Source organism: Maylandia zebra, linkage group LG3 (assembly GCF_041146795.1).
Source record: "Maylandia zebra isolate NMK-2024a linkage group LG3, Mzebra_GT3a, whole genome shotgun sequence".
NCBI lineage: Eukaryota > Metazoa > Chordata > Actinopteri > Cichliformes > Cichlidae > Maylandia > Maylandia zebra.
The window spans coordinates 10,749,237-10,765,006 of NC_135169.1; the positions used below are offsets into that span (position 1 = coordinate 10,749,237).

At 42.5% G+C, this 15,770-nt stretch overlaps 1 pseudogene; it reads right to left on the bottom strand.

Annotated features, from left to right (window-relative positions):
- Nucleotides 1-7,404: 7,404 nt before the first annotated feature.
- LOC112434543 (histone H1 pseudogene) lies at nt 7,405-13,534 on the bottom strand (annotated as a pseudogene).
- Nucleotides 13,535-15,770: the final 2,236 nt, after the last annotated feature.

Here is a 15,770-nt window from a genome sequence, read left to right on the forward strand (position 1 = left end):
GTACGATACAGTGACCTCCCCTTTGTACTGTGTAATATAAAAGTCAGTCAGGTTTGGAGATGACACAGATACTGTTGAGTTTTCACTGACAGAATGGAGATCATGGTGTTTTTCTCGCTGTTGCTTCTGGTCTGCTCTGTTTCCACAAATCAGACAGAGGCAGATAATGAAATTCTTGACCAGCAGATTTCAAACCAACAACCCTGTCCACAGGACATCCATGCTGTGCTCAGAGAGCTGACTGCATCAGAAAGTGAGGATCACATTTCTGGAAAATGAGAATCAAGGTACAGTATCATGTCACGTAGTGAGAGAAATAACAGCATTAGGAAACCTTCATATAATACACTGTTGTATTACAGAGATATCAATGTCACTAAATATTCAGAATGACAGAAATGAGGAAAGACAATCATTCATGATTCTGCGTTTTCTTTTGAAATTGAATAATTTTCAAAACTATTTCTTTTCAGAGAAATTAATAATCCAATCCAGAGTTCAATTTCAATTTCAATTTTCAATTTTATTTATATAGCTCCAAATCACAACAAAAGTCGCCTCAAGGCGCTTCATAGATACAGAGAAAAACCCAACAATCATATGACCCCCTATGAGCAGCACTTTGGCGACAGTGGGAAGGAAAAACTCCCTTTTAACAGGAAGAAACCTCCGACAGAACCAGGCTCAGGGAGGGGCGGGGCCATCTGCTGTGATTGGTTGGGGTGAGAGAAGGAAGACAGGATAAAGACATGAGACATGCTGTGGAAGAGAGACAGAGGTTAATAACAGATATGATTCAATGCAGAGAGGTCTGTTAACACATAGTGAGTGAGAAAGGTGACTGGAAAGGAAAAACTCAATGCATCATGGGAATCCCCCGGCAGCCTATGTCTATTGCAGCATAACTAAGGGAGGATTCAGGGTCACCTGGTCCAGCCCTAACTATATGTTTTAGCAAAAAGGAAAGTTTTAAGCCTAATCTTAAAAGTAGAGATAGTGTCTGTCTCCTGAATCCAAACTGGAAGCTGGTTCCACAGAAGAGGGGCCTGAAAACTGAAGGCTCTGCCTCCCATTCTACTTTTAAATACTCTAGGAACAACAAGTAGGCCTGCAGAGCGAGAGCGAAAGTGCTCTAATAGGGTGATATGGTACTACAAGGTCATTAAGATAAGATGGGCCAAAACAGGAGAAATCTGCTCTCTCTTTCTAGTCCCTGTCAGGACTCTTGCTGCAGCATTTTGGATCAGCTGAAGGCTTTTCAGGGAGTTTTTAGGACTTCCTGATAATAATGAATTACAGTTGGGACCAGGAAGCAGAGCTGCAGTCTTACACGCCTCTCTGCAGCTTCTCTCCTCCTGCTACCCCCCCCCCCCCCCCCAAAAAAAACCCATCTCCATAGAGACTGTGTAAGCTCCCAAACAGACAAAAAACAAACTACAAACCAGCAATAAACAACTTAAACAGAAAAAATCACAAAGAAAGAACAATACAGTATCTGTCACGGTTCGGGTCAGTGGCCGTGTGAGGAGTGGAAAGGAGTACTTATTTAGACGTGAGGGTGATTTATTAACAATACCAAACATAAAGTGGCAAATGGCAAAACAGAACTAAGGATGAACTAAACTGGGAGAAACTACACCAAGGATTAGCAAACCTGAACATGAAGGGAGAACAGCAGGGAGAGCACGCAGGGGATTTCACAGAGTATAAACACAGATGATTCATTTAACGAGGAACGACGAGGAACAGAGGCAAACACACACTATAAGTACACAGAGAGACACTGGTAAATCACACACAGGTGGGAGACACAGCTGGACCTGATTAACCTGACGAGACAGGGGAACACTAACACCAGGGACCAATAGAGGGAGCACAAACCCAGAACCCAGTATCTAAAATCCCAAAACACAAACCATCCCAAACAGCCCATGAATAATAATGAGAATAATAACAAAATCACTAAGTCATGGACGCAGGACCATGACAGTATCCACATCTGAACCAAAGAGTAAAACAGTGAAATGTGGATTATTAAATATTAGGTCTCTCTCCTCCAAGTCTCTGTTAGTACATGACTTATTAATTGATCAACAAATTGATTTACTCTGCCTTACAGAAACCTGGTTGCAGCAGGATGATTATGTTAGTTTAAATGAATCAACACCCCCGAGTCATTCTAACTACCAGAAACCTCGACGCACAGGCCGAGGGGGAGGTGTGGCAGCAACTTTTCACACCAGCCTATTAATTAATGAAAGACCAAGACAGACTTTTAATTCATTTGAAAGCCTGATGCTTAACATTGTCCACCCCAGCTGTGAAACTCAGAAACCAGTCTTACTTGTTATCATCTATCGTCCACCTGGGCCTTACACAGAGTTTCTGTCTGATTTCTCAGACTTTATATCTAATTTAGTTCTGAGCTCAGATAAAATAATTATTGTGGGTGATTTTAACATCCATGTAGATGCTAAAAATGACAGCCTCAACATGGCATTTAATCTGTTATTAGACTCAATTGGTTTCTCTCAAAATGTAAAAGAACCCACCCACCACTTTAATCACACTCTAGATCTTGTTTTAACATATGGCATAGAACCTGAACATTTAACAGTGTTTCCTGAAAACCCTCTCCTGTCTGATCATTTCCTGATAACATTTACATTTACAATACTTGATTACACAGCGGTGAAGAGTAGACTTTATCAAAGTAGATGTCTTTCTGAAAGCCAGAACATCTTACTATTCATCACTGATTGAAGAAAATAAGAACAACCCCAGGTTTCTCTTCAGCACTGTAGCCAGGCTGACAAAAAGTCAGAGCTCTACTGAGCCAACCATCCCTTTAACGTTAACTAGTAATGACTTCATCAACTTCTTCACAAATATCCAAAAGTTAATTTTGTTCATCTGGACGTAGCGTTTTTTGGGGGAACCGTTTCGACACTCATCCAAGTGACTTCTTCAGTCTCAGCTGACTGCAGGTTTCCCCAAATCTTATAAACAGTACATTTGCATAATGACTGAAACCAGCCCACTGAAGGAACAATGGGCTGTGAGGTCAGTTACTTGATCATAATTATGCAAATTCTCATGACCATTGACCAAAACCCACTGATCAAAGACCACTGATCAATGGCCATGAGTCCTATTCACAGACAGTTGGGGAATGGCTGCAATCACAGCATTGTAAGATGGCGACAGATGTACCCTTAGGCTCCTCCTCAATTCAGAGATGGTCTTTCCCTTTTCACGTAAATGGCCTCCTTGACTCCGCGCTCAAACCAGCGTTCTCTCCTGTCCAGGATGTGTACATCCTCATCCTTGAAAGAGTGTCCATTGGCCCGTAGGTGTAAATGGACTGCAGAGTCCTGGCCTGACGAGGTAGTTCTTCTGTGTTGTGCCATCCGCTTTGCTAGAGGTTGTTTGTTTCCCCGATGTATAAATGCTGCCAATCCTCCTGCACTTAACAGTGTATACTATGTTACTCTGTTTGTGTCGGGGGACCCGATCCTTGGCAATTTTTGGCACAGCATGTTTTGGGGTTTAAAAGCCACAGAGACCTGGTGTTTAGAAAAAATGTGTCTCAACTGTTCCGATACTCTTGACACATATGGGATCACTACAGGTTTTCGCTTAGGCAGCAGTTGTCCTTCTCTCTTGGATTGGCTGGAGCATTCTTTAGGTGCCTTTCCAGCTTTGACAAAAGTCCAGCTGGGATAATCGCATTTACTCAGGACCTTCTTGATGTGCTGTTCTTCTGCCTCCCTGGCCGCTGTGTCAGTGGGGATGGTGTTCGCTCTGTGTTGTAGCGTCCTGATGACACCCAGTTTGTGCTCCAGTGGATGATGAGAGTCAAACCTTAAATACTGATTATTAATTAATGCCATTAATTAATGCTTCAATCTTAAATATGAACAACCTATCTCTAACAATCGGCTATGTACCACAGGCCTTCAAGCTGGCTGTAGTTAAACCTTTACTTAAAAAGCATCTCTAGACCCAGCAGTCTTAGCTAATTATAGGCCAATCTCCAACCTTCCTTTCATATCAAACATCCTTGAAAGAGTAGTTGTCAAACAGCTAACAGATCATCTGCAGAGGTTTATTTGAAGAGTTTCAGTCAGGTTTCAGAGCTCATCACAGCACAGAAACAGCTTTAGTGAAGGTTACAAATGATCTTCTTATGGCCTCTGACAGTGGACTCATCTCTGTGCTTGTCCTGCTAGACCTCAGTGCAGCGTTCGATACTGTCGACCATAATATCCTATTAGAGCGATTAGAACATGCTGTAGGTATTACAGGTACTGCACTGCAGTGGTTTGTATCATATCTATCTAATAGACTCCAGTTTGTGCATGTAAATGGAGAGTCCTCTTCACACACTGAGGTTAATTATGGAGTTCCACAGGGTTCAGTGCTAGGACCAATTCTGTTTACATTATACATGCTTCCCTTAGGCAGAATCATTAGAAGACATAGCATACATTTTCACTGCTATGTAGATGACACCCAGCTCTATCTGTGCATGAAGCCAGATAACACACACCAATTAGTTAAACTGCAGGAATGTCTTAAAGACATTGTTAAAATCTCCCAATTCTTTTAATCTTTGGGCTGAAGGAAGGACAATACTCAGTGTATAAATGCTCAATCAACAATTATTTTATTCCATACAATTCAACACTATATGAGCATAAACCATCCGGATGGGGAGACATGCATGAAGAGGGTCACAGCAAATCTCAAAATGGTGGAGGGTTACTCAGCCTCTTATAGCCTCTAGTGGCCTCCACTTAGTCGTAAAAACCTAAACATTCACATTCTTTATCTCTTACGGTGCCTAGGTGACGGCCTTGGCTCCCTGTGTTTCTGTAAAGGTGGGGGTATGGAATGTGGTCTGTCTCTTCTACAACAAGGCCCTCTGCACCCAACATTCTCTTCATGATTAAGCAGTATGAAATGTCATGAAACAGTGTAACACATTCACAGCAGATCAATGGTACAGGATAATTCACACCTATCTAACAATAATAATTGTCTAATTATCTATAATCTAATAATTGTTACATTCTTTTAACTCAGAAGTATTATGGAAACTAAACTACATACACATCACACAATCTAGACTAAGGGAGCAGTATCATAATTCAAATACTTTGATTACAGATATAAGGTAATATATGATAGCATAATAATCTCACAACATAAAGACCTGGATGGCCGCTAACTTTCTGCTCCTCAATTCAGATAAAACTGAGGTTATTGTACTCGGCCCTGAAAATCTTAGAAATATGGTATCTAACCAGATTCTTACTCTGGATGGCATTACCTTGGCCTCCAGTAACACTGTGAGGAACCTTGGAGTCATTTTTGACCAGGACATGTGTTAGGTTTGTAGCTTGAACCCATCCGCTGGAACGTTGAAGACAATATAATTACACTGCTAAGCAAGACACAAGTAGGCAAAGTTCTTCATGTTACTCGTGCACGGGAGAGAACCGGACAACCGCTTGACTCCAGTTGGTCTCGTCCGTTCTCCCATACACTGTCCTTTTATTGAGGTTACATGAATATGCATAGGTTCATTAACATACGACGTCTACATACAAACAAAGAGTACCTTGCCTGTGTGTGTGTGTGTGTGTGTGTGTGTGTGTGTGTGTGTGTGTGTGTGGTGTGTGTGGTGTGTGTGTGTGTGGGGACTGCTGATCAAAGGGTCAAACATCCTTGGTCAGGAAGAGGGTAGCCTCCCCCTCACCCTAGATGGTTCATCCTAGATAACACGGTGAGGAAGTCCTGCAGTTCATCTAAACAAAGAGCACTTAGACTAGAACAGACGCAACTACGTTAATCCTACCATAAAATAATAAGACACGGTATGACCTCTCATGCTCCCAAAGTGCTGTCTAATACACACAAAGTTTGCAGACTATCAAGGATCAAAACCTCTACCAATCTACAACTAATTACAAAACTCTAAGCATATATAAGTAAATATTTCTAAGCATAAATGACAATCAACAATACAAATCTAACATTTCCCCCCTTTTTGACCTTTATGCCTGAAAAGTTCCCAGGTATGAATACGTCATGTCTGACAGTTTCAATGCAAACCTTTTTATACTCAGCATATGTCAAATCACCCTAAATTACTGAAAGGTACACAGTTTAATAAATGTATTAGCAGTTACCCCATTCATTGAGCTCATCTCATGGCAAACTGCATCTTACGAGCAACCAAAGAAATTGTTAATTTAATAGTGAAACTAAAAAAGTAACATTTTCAAAAACATCTCAACTTGGTGGTGCTTCCTCCGGGTGTGCACATCACATGTCTTTCTGCAGAGTGGTTTAAGCTCTGCAGGGCGTCATGAATGTCTCTTCCAGTTGTTTCCATCACTGTCCATAGGACCAGAGTCCAAATGTATGTAGAATAGACATTCAAACATACTAGTTGGTTTTGTGGTTCGTCAACATGGGTCTCAGCTATTTCCAAGCTGCAGACCTCTCAGCACTCTAGTTTTATGGCCTCTTACCAGCCCCCATCACCTGACTTCAGACCTTCGTCTTGTGAGGGGGATATTTATGACTCCTTAATTGTCCACGCTCTGCAGAAAAAGCTCTCTGTGGAAAGGGTGCTGGGTTCCGTCATCTTACTGCTGTTATGATCCCAGCAGCCTTCAGAGTGTCATCGTATGCACAGTATAGTGGCACAGCATTAGGTGATGTTCATAGGAAACTGCTGTCATCACCACCATAGCTTCTGGTTCCTGTGCTTTCACAGAATCATGATGTCATCCTCGAACTCCTTCTGCGCTGTCGATGGAGCTTGACACGCTCCCCTCATCCCACGAGTTTTCATGTTCCAACGCTGCTGAAGGTTTAAGGCAGAGCACGTCGTACACCTTAGTCGTCTTCCTCAGCGTCAATATTGAATCTTTCATTTTATTTAAAATCTTGCTGTGGGAAGTCTCCTCTTGATTTCCTGGAAGCTTAGTAGCACAGCTCTCTGTGTGATGTCTGCTGTGCTGAAGATGATCTCTGATCCTCCTGAAGCCTCTCTCCTATCTTGTGGACGATCCTCTCCTCTATTTTGCAGGCAGTTTCATGGTCCTTGCTGTGGCTCCAAGGTCTGATTTCATGATGGGCCCCAATCAGCTTGATCTTTGACCTCAACCACTGCCTGGGCTGTCAGTTATGCCTGGAATGGTTCTCGCTTCTCACTGGGCCTCTGAAGATTTCTCAGGAGATTACTGCTGCACCTGTATTTCATTGCTAGGAGGAAAAACTTCTATTTGGAGAGCATGTCAACAATCATCAAACCACATTCTTTAGTTCAGTGAACTTCACTTATAGGCCATCAAAGCCTCATCTGAACATGGGTTTAATACCTGTAAATAAACGGTTAATCACACAAATCGCTGCAAAAATTATATAAAACAAAATTTAATGTTAATTCCAAAATTTAATGTTAATTCATTGTTTCATATTAATCCTGGATCCCCCATCTTGACACATGGACACTCCCATGAGTCAACTCATCAAAATCAGATTCCTGTCTCAAAGAAAAAGATTAGCTAGATCATATCCCAGGTAACATCAGGGCATCTCCTCCTCTGGAGCAGCACCACCCTGGACCTATAATCCTGCAATAAAAATGTTAGTGTGCTTTGCATATTAAGTTTGCTTAACACCTGGCTCTCCCAGGAGCCTGCATACACACCATCATGGCCTGGAAAACAAAATCTGGAAGTAAAATCAAACTTCATACCTGTAAACAATTGTATCATAAGGACAAGAAGCATTCAACATCAGCAAGACAAGTGTCATGTGCAGGTTTTCTCAAATCAGTAAACTACAATTATTTTCATAAGTCGCCTCAGACATGGATCATCCCATGTACTCAGGCAACATTAATGTAATCGGTGACTGCTCTTAAGCAAAGTCACTCCACTTATATATTACTATGGGCTCAAAAGTGGCCAGCTAATGAGCCCATATCAAACTATCCCAGAAACACTGTATCTCTTATTAGTTTCACTCATGTCACTTGTCCGGTTCAGCTGAATCTTCCACAGCATTCTCAAAGAAACTAACATTAGCAATACACATTGACTGTAGTCAGACAGAGGTCAGACACAGGTCAACAGGTTCCAGAGGTGCCATAAAAACACCATAAAGTCAACCCTAGCTGTGGAAAGAAGTAACACCAGTTCTCAACACAGGAAATTTCACACAGGTTATTCACATTATCAAAGTAACCTTCACATTTTCCCATCAACACAATGCAACAGCATCACCACTCATAACCTGTAAACACAGTTTTCCTCACACATAAACCCAGAAATCCTGTAGTAGGAAAAAACATCAACCAGTTGTCCTGGTATAAATCGCATCATCAATTCACATGAAGAACTGGCATGCTGTAAGAAAAGAAAATGCAAATATTAGCGCTTGCGCAGGCGTATGCATACTTTGTCACAGATATCTCTGTGAGCAACTCAAGCCTATGAATAACACACCTGATAAATGCACAGACACAGAAAATGGCATTTAAAAGGTTAAATCATCATGCAACCTCGAGTGTTGCTGTCATCTTTCTGCTCCTGTAAAAGGAAACACATGGGTTCATCTGCACCTTTGTCAGGTGGGGGTTAGCTTCACACAATCATGTTCAGTCAGTCAGTCAGATATTTTAAAATTCTTACTCATTCACTCAGTGGTTCCTTCTTTTGCTAATTGTGGAAATTATCATCGCATTCGTTTCCACGCTCAGCAAAACGACGTTATTTCAAAAAGAAAAATAATTTAGACTGGATTTCCTCGTTGAATCCTTTTTGGGGGGGACTCTCATTTCCTAATTGTCCCAAATAAGTGGCTTTCTCCTGAACCCATTTTAAATGTGGAGAAACTCACTTGCAACAATTTTCTTGACGACGTGTAACGCTTTTAATTCCCGACTTGCAGATCTGCTCAAAGAAAAGAAATTCACAAGCAAAAATCAGTGCTTGTTCAAAAATGAAAAATAAAAAATAACAGAGATTATCAAACCAAACTCTCAGTGCACTGTGAAAGTATCAAAATAAAAAGGCCTTGTTAAGTCATGACACAAGCTCCTCATCTCAGGAGGGTAAATCATACCATTAGCATGGTTTATCATACCATCATACTAATCGGCAGGCTCAACTTCACAACAAAAGAAAAATCATCAGCTAGATTCACTCCAAATCAACCATCAGCTGCACAACACACAACATAATCCTAATGTCTTATTAGCTATGAGTTTAATTACCAGGTCTGTGCTCTTCACTCATTTAGGCCACAGATCTATTTTATTCAATTTTCCTTTTCCCTTCATCATAAAACATGTGACATGCTGTCATGCACTTCACAAAACAGTCTGCTCTGACGTATTCAGAGTTGTGTATCTAAATACAGGATTCACTCGCACATCAAAGCAGGAAACTCAGTGTTTTAGAGTCTCCACTCAACACACAACAACTCCAACACATCTCATTCACTCGTGCTAGAATTCAGTCACCTTTCATTAATCTAAAACCAATCAACTAATTTGCATATCAGCTATTAACCCACTAAGTTGACAGGACGACAGAAAAGCATGTTCAAAATAGTATCACAAAAGACAATTTCCCTCATACAGTAAATTACATGTGCTGCCTCAATCAAGCAGGAAGCTTCTCCCAATTTACCATTTTAACAACTAAATTTATTGTCTGATCACTGGTTGGTCAAACCAGGATCTTTTTTCCCACAAAAGTTAAACTGTTGTCCTGCAACCTGGAGAGTCAATTTTTTTTGCATTAGATAAATTCAGTATTTAATAACAAGTGTCTGCTAAATTGACACTATTTTAACACTGATGAAAGATAACAAGCTAATTTTCATTACATGTGTTTGTGTTATTAGGCAGGTCTAATGCATGTCTGTGGAGCTGCATCTCCAGCAGAGCATGTTCTTAAAGCTGCCTTTCCTACACACTTCTCTGCTATTATTTAATCATTTCTTAACTAATGTGCTATGAGTCTTCATGAGTCATTTTGTGTTTGGAATTGTTAGTAGGGTTAATGCATGTTCTGCTTGTGTGTGTGTGATTTTGTATATGTTTCTATTTTCGCAATGTTTCAGACTCCGTCTCAATTTTCCAACTTAAGCAGTCAGTTTTCTTTTCCCCAGGTTTGCTAACCCAAATTTTGATTTCCCACATTAAATAATTCCTATGTGTTCTCACCTAGTCTTCTCACTCTGTTGTCCTCTCCCACTTCAACAGTCCAACAGCCGGCAGTTCTCCTTCAGCTTTGTCCTGTGTCCCACTGTCTCTTCTTGCCATTTTACTCCACAGGTGGCAAATGTCAAACTCCAACTGTTCAGTTCTCCTCAAACGTTTTCTTCACATGCACAGTGAAGTCACAGCCACTCTCACTATTGTCCTCTGATGCGGTTGACTTCGTGCTAGTGGCTGAAGTGCTGCTGCTGCTGCCTTCCTGGGCGACTTCTTAGCAGCTGCTGCCGGTTTCTTGGCTTTGGCTGCGGCGGGCTTCTTGGCTTTGCTCTCAGTAGCCTTGTTCATCTTGAAGGATCCGGAGGTCCTGGTGCCCTTGGTCTGCACCAGAGTGCCCTTCGCCACCAGGCTCTTGATGGCGGTCTTGACACGGGCCTTGTTCTTGTCCACATCGTAGCCTCCGGCAGCCAGAGCCTTCTTGAGAGCGGCCACAGACAGGCCGTTGCGCTCCTTGGAAGCGGCCACGGCTTTCACAATCAGCTCGCCCACGCTGAGGCCGACCTTCTTGGGCTTGGAAGTCATCGTCTTCTTCTTCTTGGCCTGAACCTCGGCGCAGGGCGCAGGGCGTGTTTATGATGGAGCCTTTCCCACCACAGCGCTGGCACGTTGAACGCATCATGAAGGGTCCATTTCTTTCATGTCGCTAGCCAGCATGCTAGCTGCATGTGGCTTGCCCGAGTCACTCAGTCCTTTTTGAGCATTTCAACATGCTGCCACCGCCATCTTGCTCGCCCCTCCGTGGAATTCATCCAATCAGACAGGAAGATGGGTTTGCTTTCTTCTGCTGCTGTTTATCCACATTGCTGCTGCTTTGCTGGGACTTTTTGTGCTCAGGACTTGCTGCTGTCTCTTTATCATGGAGCTGCATTCCTTATCTTCAGGGAGGAGTGAGCTCGCTTGTGAGGTTGAGAAACACATGGCACTGTAAATAAGTCAGCCAGAAACTTGGCCTGCATGTTTCCAATGATGTTAAACTATAACTTTCTTCCGACCGCTGCATGTGGAAAATTGATTCAGGTCTGCTTTTCACCTGAAAGTGACAAACTAAGACATTTCATTATTATCATCACTGCTTAATCAACACATATCTCTCTCTCTCTCTCGCTCTGTGTTTTTGTGAACAGTCCTTTCTTAAAAGCAGAAAATGAAATTATAGTTGTTTTTTTTTGGTTGATCAACACAAAACCTTTTTCCTATGATTATTTTTTTCTACAATATAAATTCTCCCTCTTATTCACTCTTTTTTTTAATTTTTTATTTACAATAGCTGGTGACCTGCAAAATCACCGCTGTCACTCACAATCAAAGGCAATTACTCTTGCACAGTGCACAAAAACACTGTGATGTCAGACACATTCACACTCACTTTGTCATCTGCAAAAATAAATCACATGGCTGATGATATGTGCCATGGTGATCCGTAAATATGATCACCAGTTTATTTAACTATTTTTCAACCCAACAAACAAATAATCAAAAACATGATGCTGATGTTATGAACACTCTACACACAAGTCAAGATGCAGGAAAACTGCTCATGGAAACGTTGCACACTCCAGTTATCACAGTTATCATAGCGCTGTTTCCCTCTCTTAGAGTAGTTCTCAGACAGCTCTCGATCTGATAATGTGTAGCCTGCTCATCAGCTCAGAAGAAAAAAAAAAACTGCAACGCAACATCACACAGTAGTTGCTCTGCCCACAGTGCCAAAGTCTTACACTTTCATATTCAACTCAGCTTCTCCATCATGTACTTTTAGATGTTTCATACAGGGTTCAGCATATTAGTTGTTTTCACAGGTGTGCTCTACATCCCAACAATGGTTCATAATAAGACGAAAGTCTTCCACACAGGTCAAGTGCCTCTATGCACTTCATTAGTTTAAATATTTACCTATATCACTTCACCTCACATGTCATCGTACTGAATTTAAGCAACCACAAGCGTAATGTAGATTACTTTTAACAACTATCCACCTCAATTACGTCTATGGTCTGGCACACAGGCTGAAGAGTTAACGTTTTGTGTCAGCAAGGGGTGGGGGGACAGCCACCCACCAGAGCATAGCTGCTGATGTGGGCTGGCCTTCTCCACACGCTCTTCAAGGCTGGTGTGTTTTCTGAAAACTTCTAACATTTTAATCTCTTCCATTTTTAAGCCTGCGATTAACCGCACGGCTCAGGTCCGCGTGAAACCCGCGTGACCGCGCTCGCGTGAACCCGCGCAGCTGTGGAGCCATCGCTCTCTCTCTTTTTTACATAAATACTTTGTGCTGCCAGGAGCAAAGTCCAGCACAAACGTCTGTCTCCCTCCGACTCACTCTTGGTTGCTTAGAAACCCATGATAACAACAACAGTCGGTGTCACAGACCACATGTTCTGCTCCGCACACACTCACACAACAACAACAACAACGACGACGACGACAACAAAAACAACACAAAATAGGCCTATCGTCCAGCACAATCTGGACCCCGCGGAACTTCTCAACGCCCCACAAAGCGGCGGAGAACTCACCTCTAGCCACACAAAGTAGCGAGGAACCTCTTGCTCCACAAAGTAGCAAGGAACCCGGGTATCGCTACACAAAGTAGCGAACTTCTCAACGCCCCACACAGTGGCGGAGACTGCACAACGACACGGTTATAGAGTCGGCCTCTTCTCAACGCCTCACACAGTGGCGGAGACTGCACAACGACACGGTTATAGAGTCGGCCTCTTCTCAACGCCTCACACAGTGGCGGAGACTGCACAACGACACGGTTATAGAGTCGGCCTCTTTAAACTTACTTGGCGTTGCTTAGAGTGTAATATCAGCCCGAATCCCGCCGACCTTCATTCATCGAGGAGAAAAGACAGACCGCGAATCCACAGGAACTTCCTGGCTGACGTCAGGCTTTCAGCGTGCCTCTCCTCCCCTCGGTGAATGCGATTCCAGGGCTCCGGCATCGAAGGACCAATTAATGTTAGGTTTGTAGCTTGAACCCATCCGCTGGAACGTTGAAGACAATATAATTACACTGCTAAGCAAGACACAAGTAGGCAAAGTTCTTCATGTTACTCGTGCACGGGAGAGAACCGGACAACCGCTTGACTCCAGTTGGTCTCGTCCGTTCTCCCATACACTGTCCTTTTATTGAGGTTACATGAATATGCATAGGTTCATTAACATACGACGTCTACATACAAACAAAGAGTACCTTGCCTGTGTGTGTGTGTGTGTGTGTGTGTGTGTGGTGTGTGTGGTGTGTGTGTGTGTGGGGACTGCTGATCAAAGGGTCAAACATCCTTGGTCAGGAAGAGGGTAGCCTCCCCCTCACCCTAGATGGTTCATCCTAGATAACACGGTGAGGAAGTCCTGCAGTTCATCTAAACAAAGAGCACTTAGACTAGAACAGACGCAACTACGTTAATCCTACCATAAAATAATAAGACACGGTATGACCTCTCATGCTCCCAAAGTGCTGTCTAATACACACAAAGTTTGCAGACTATCAAGGATCAAAACCTCTACCAATCTACAACTAATTACAAAACTCTAAGCATATATAAGTAAATATTTCTAAGCATAAATGACAATCAACAATACAAATCTAACATTTCCCCCCTTTTTGACCTTTATGCCTGAAAAGTTCCCAGGTATGAATACGTCATGTCTGACAGTTTCAATGCAAACCTTTTTATACTCAGCATATGTCAAATCACCCTAAATTACTGAAAGGTACACAGTTTAATAAATGTATTAGCAGTTACCCCATTCATTGAGCTCATCTCATGGCAAACTGCATCTTACGAGCAACCAAAGAAATTGTTAATTTAATAGTGAAACTAAAAAAGTAACATTTTCAAAAACATCTCAACTTGGTGGTGCTTCCTCCGGGTGTGCACATCACATGTCTTTCTGCAGAGTGGTTTAAGCTCTGCAGGGCGTCATGAATGTCTCTTCCAGTTGTTTCCATCACTGTCCATAGGACCAGAGTCCAAATGTATGTAGAATAGACATTCAAACATACTAGTTGGTTTTGTGGTTCGTCAACATGGGTCTCAGCTATTTCCAAGCTGCAGACCTCTCAGCACTCTAGTTTTATGGCCTCTTACCAGCCCCCATCACCTGACTTCAGACCTTCGTCTTGTGAGGGGGATATTTATGACTCCTTAATTGTCCACGCTCTGCAGAAAAAGCTCTCTGTGGAAAGGGTGCTGGGTTCCGTCATCTTACTGCTGTTATGATCCCAGCAGCCTTCAGAGTGTCATCGTATGCACAGTATAGTGGCACAGCATTAGGTGATGTTCATAGGAAACTGCTGTCATCACCACCATAGCTTCTGGTTCCTGTGCTTTCACAGAATCATGATGTCATCCTCGAACTCCTTCTGCGCTGTCGATGGAGCTTGACACGCTCCCCTCATCCCACGAGTTTTCATGTTCCAACGCTGCTGAAGGTTTAAGGCAGAGCACGTCGTACACCTTAGTCGTCTTCCTCAGCGTCAATATTGAATCTTTCATTTTATTTAAAATCTTGCTGTGGGAAGTCTCCTCTTGATTTCCTGGAAGCTTAGTAGCACAGCTCTCTGTGTGATGTCTGCTGTGCTGAAGATGATCTCTGATCCTCCTGAAGCCTCTCTCCTATCTTGTGGACGATCCTCTCCTCTATTTTGCAGGCAGTTTCATGGTCCTTGCTGTGGCTCCAAGGTCTGATTTCATGATGGGCCCCAATCAGCTTGATCTTTGACCTCAACCACTGCCTGGGCTGTCAGTTATGCCTGGAATGGTTCTCGCTTCTCACTGGGCCTCTGAAGATTTCTCAGGAGATTACTGCTGCACCTGTATTTCATTGCTAGGAGGAAAAACTTCTATTTGGAGAGCATGTCAACAATCATCAAACCACATTCTTTAGTTCAGTGAACTTCACTTATAGGCCATCAAAGCCTCATCTGAACATGGGTTTAATACCTGTAAATAAACGGTTAATCACACAAATCGCTGCAAAAATTATATAAAACAAAATTTAATGTTAATTCCAAAATTTAATGTTAATTCATTGTTTCATATTAATCCTGGATCCCCCATCTTGACACATGGACACTCCCATGAGTCAACTCATCAAAATCAGATTCCTGTCTCAAAGAAAAAGATTAGCTAGATCATATCCCAGGTAACATCAGGGCATCTCCTCCTCTGGAGCAGCACCACCCTGGACCTATAATCCTGCAATAAAAATGTTAGTGTGCTTTGCATATTAAGTTTGCTTAATAGCACACACACTCACACAACAACAACAACAACGACGACGACGACAACAAAAACAACACAAAATAGGCCTATCGTCCAGCACAATCTGGACCCCGCGGAACTTCTCAACGCCCCACAAAGCGGCGGAGAACTCACCTCTAGCCACACAAAGTAGCGAGGAACCTCTTGCTCCACAAAGTAGCAAGGAACCCGGGTATCGCTACACAAAGTAG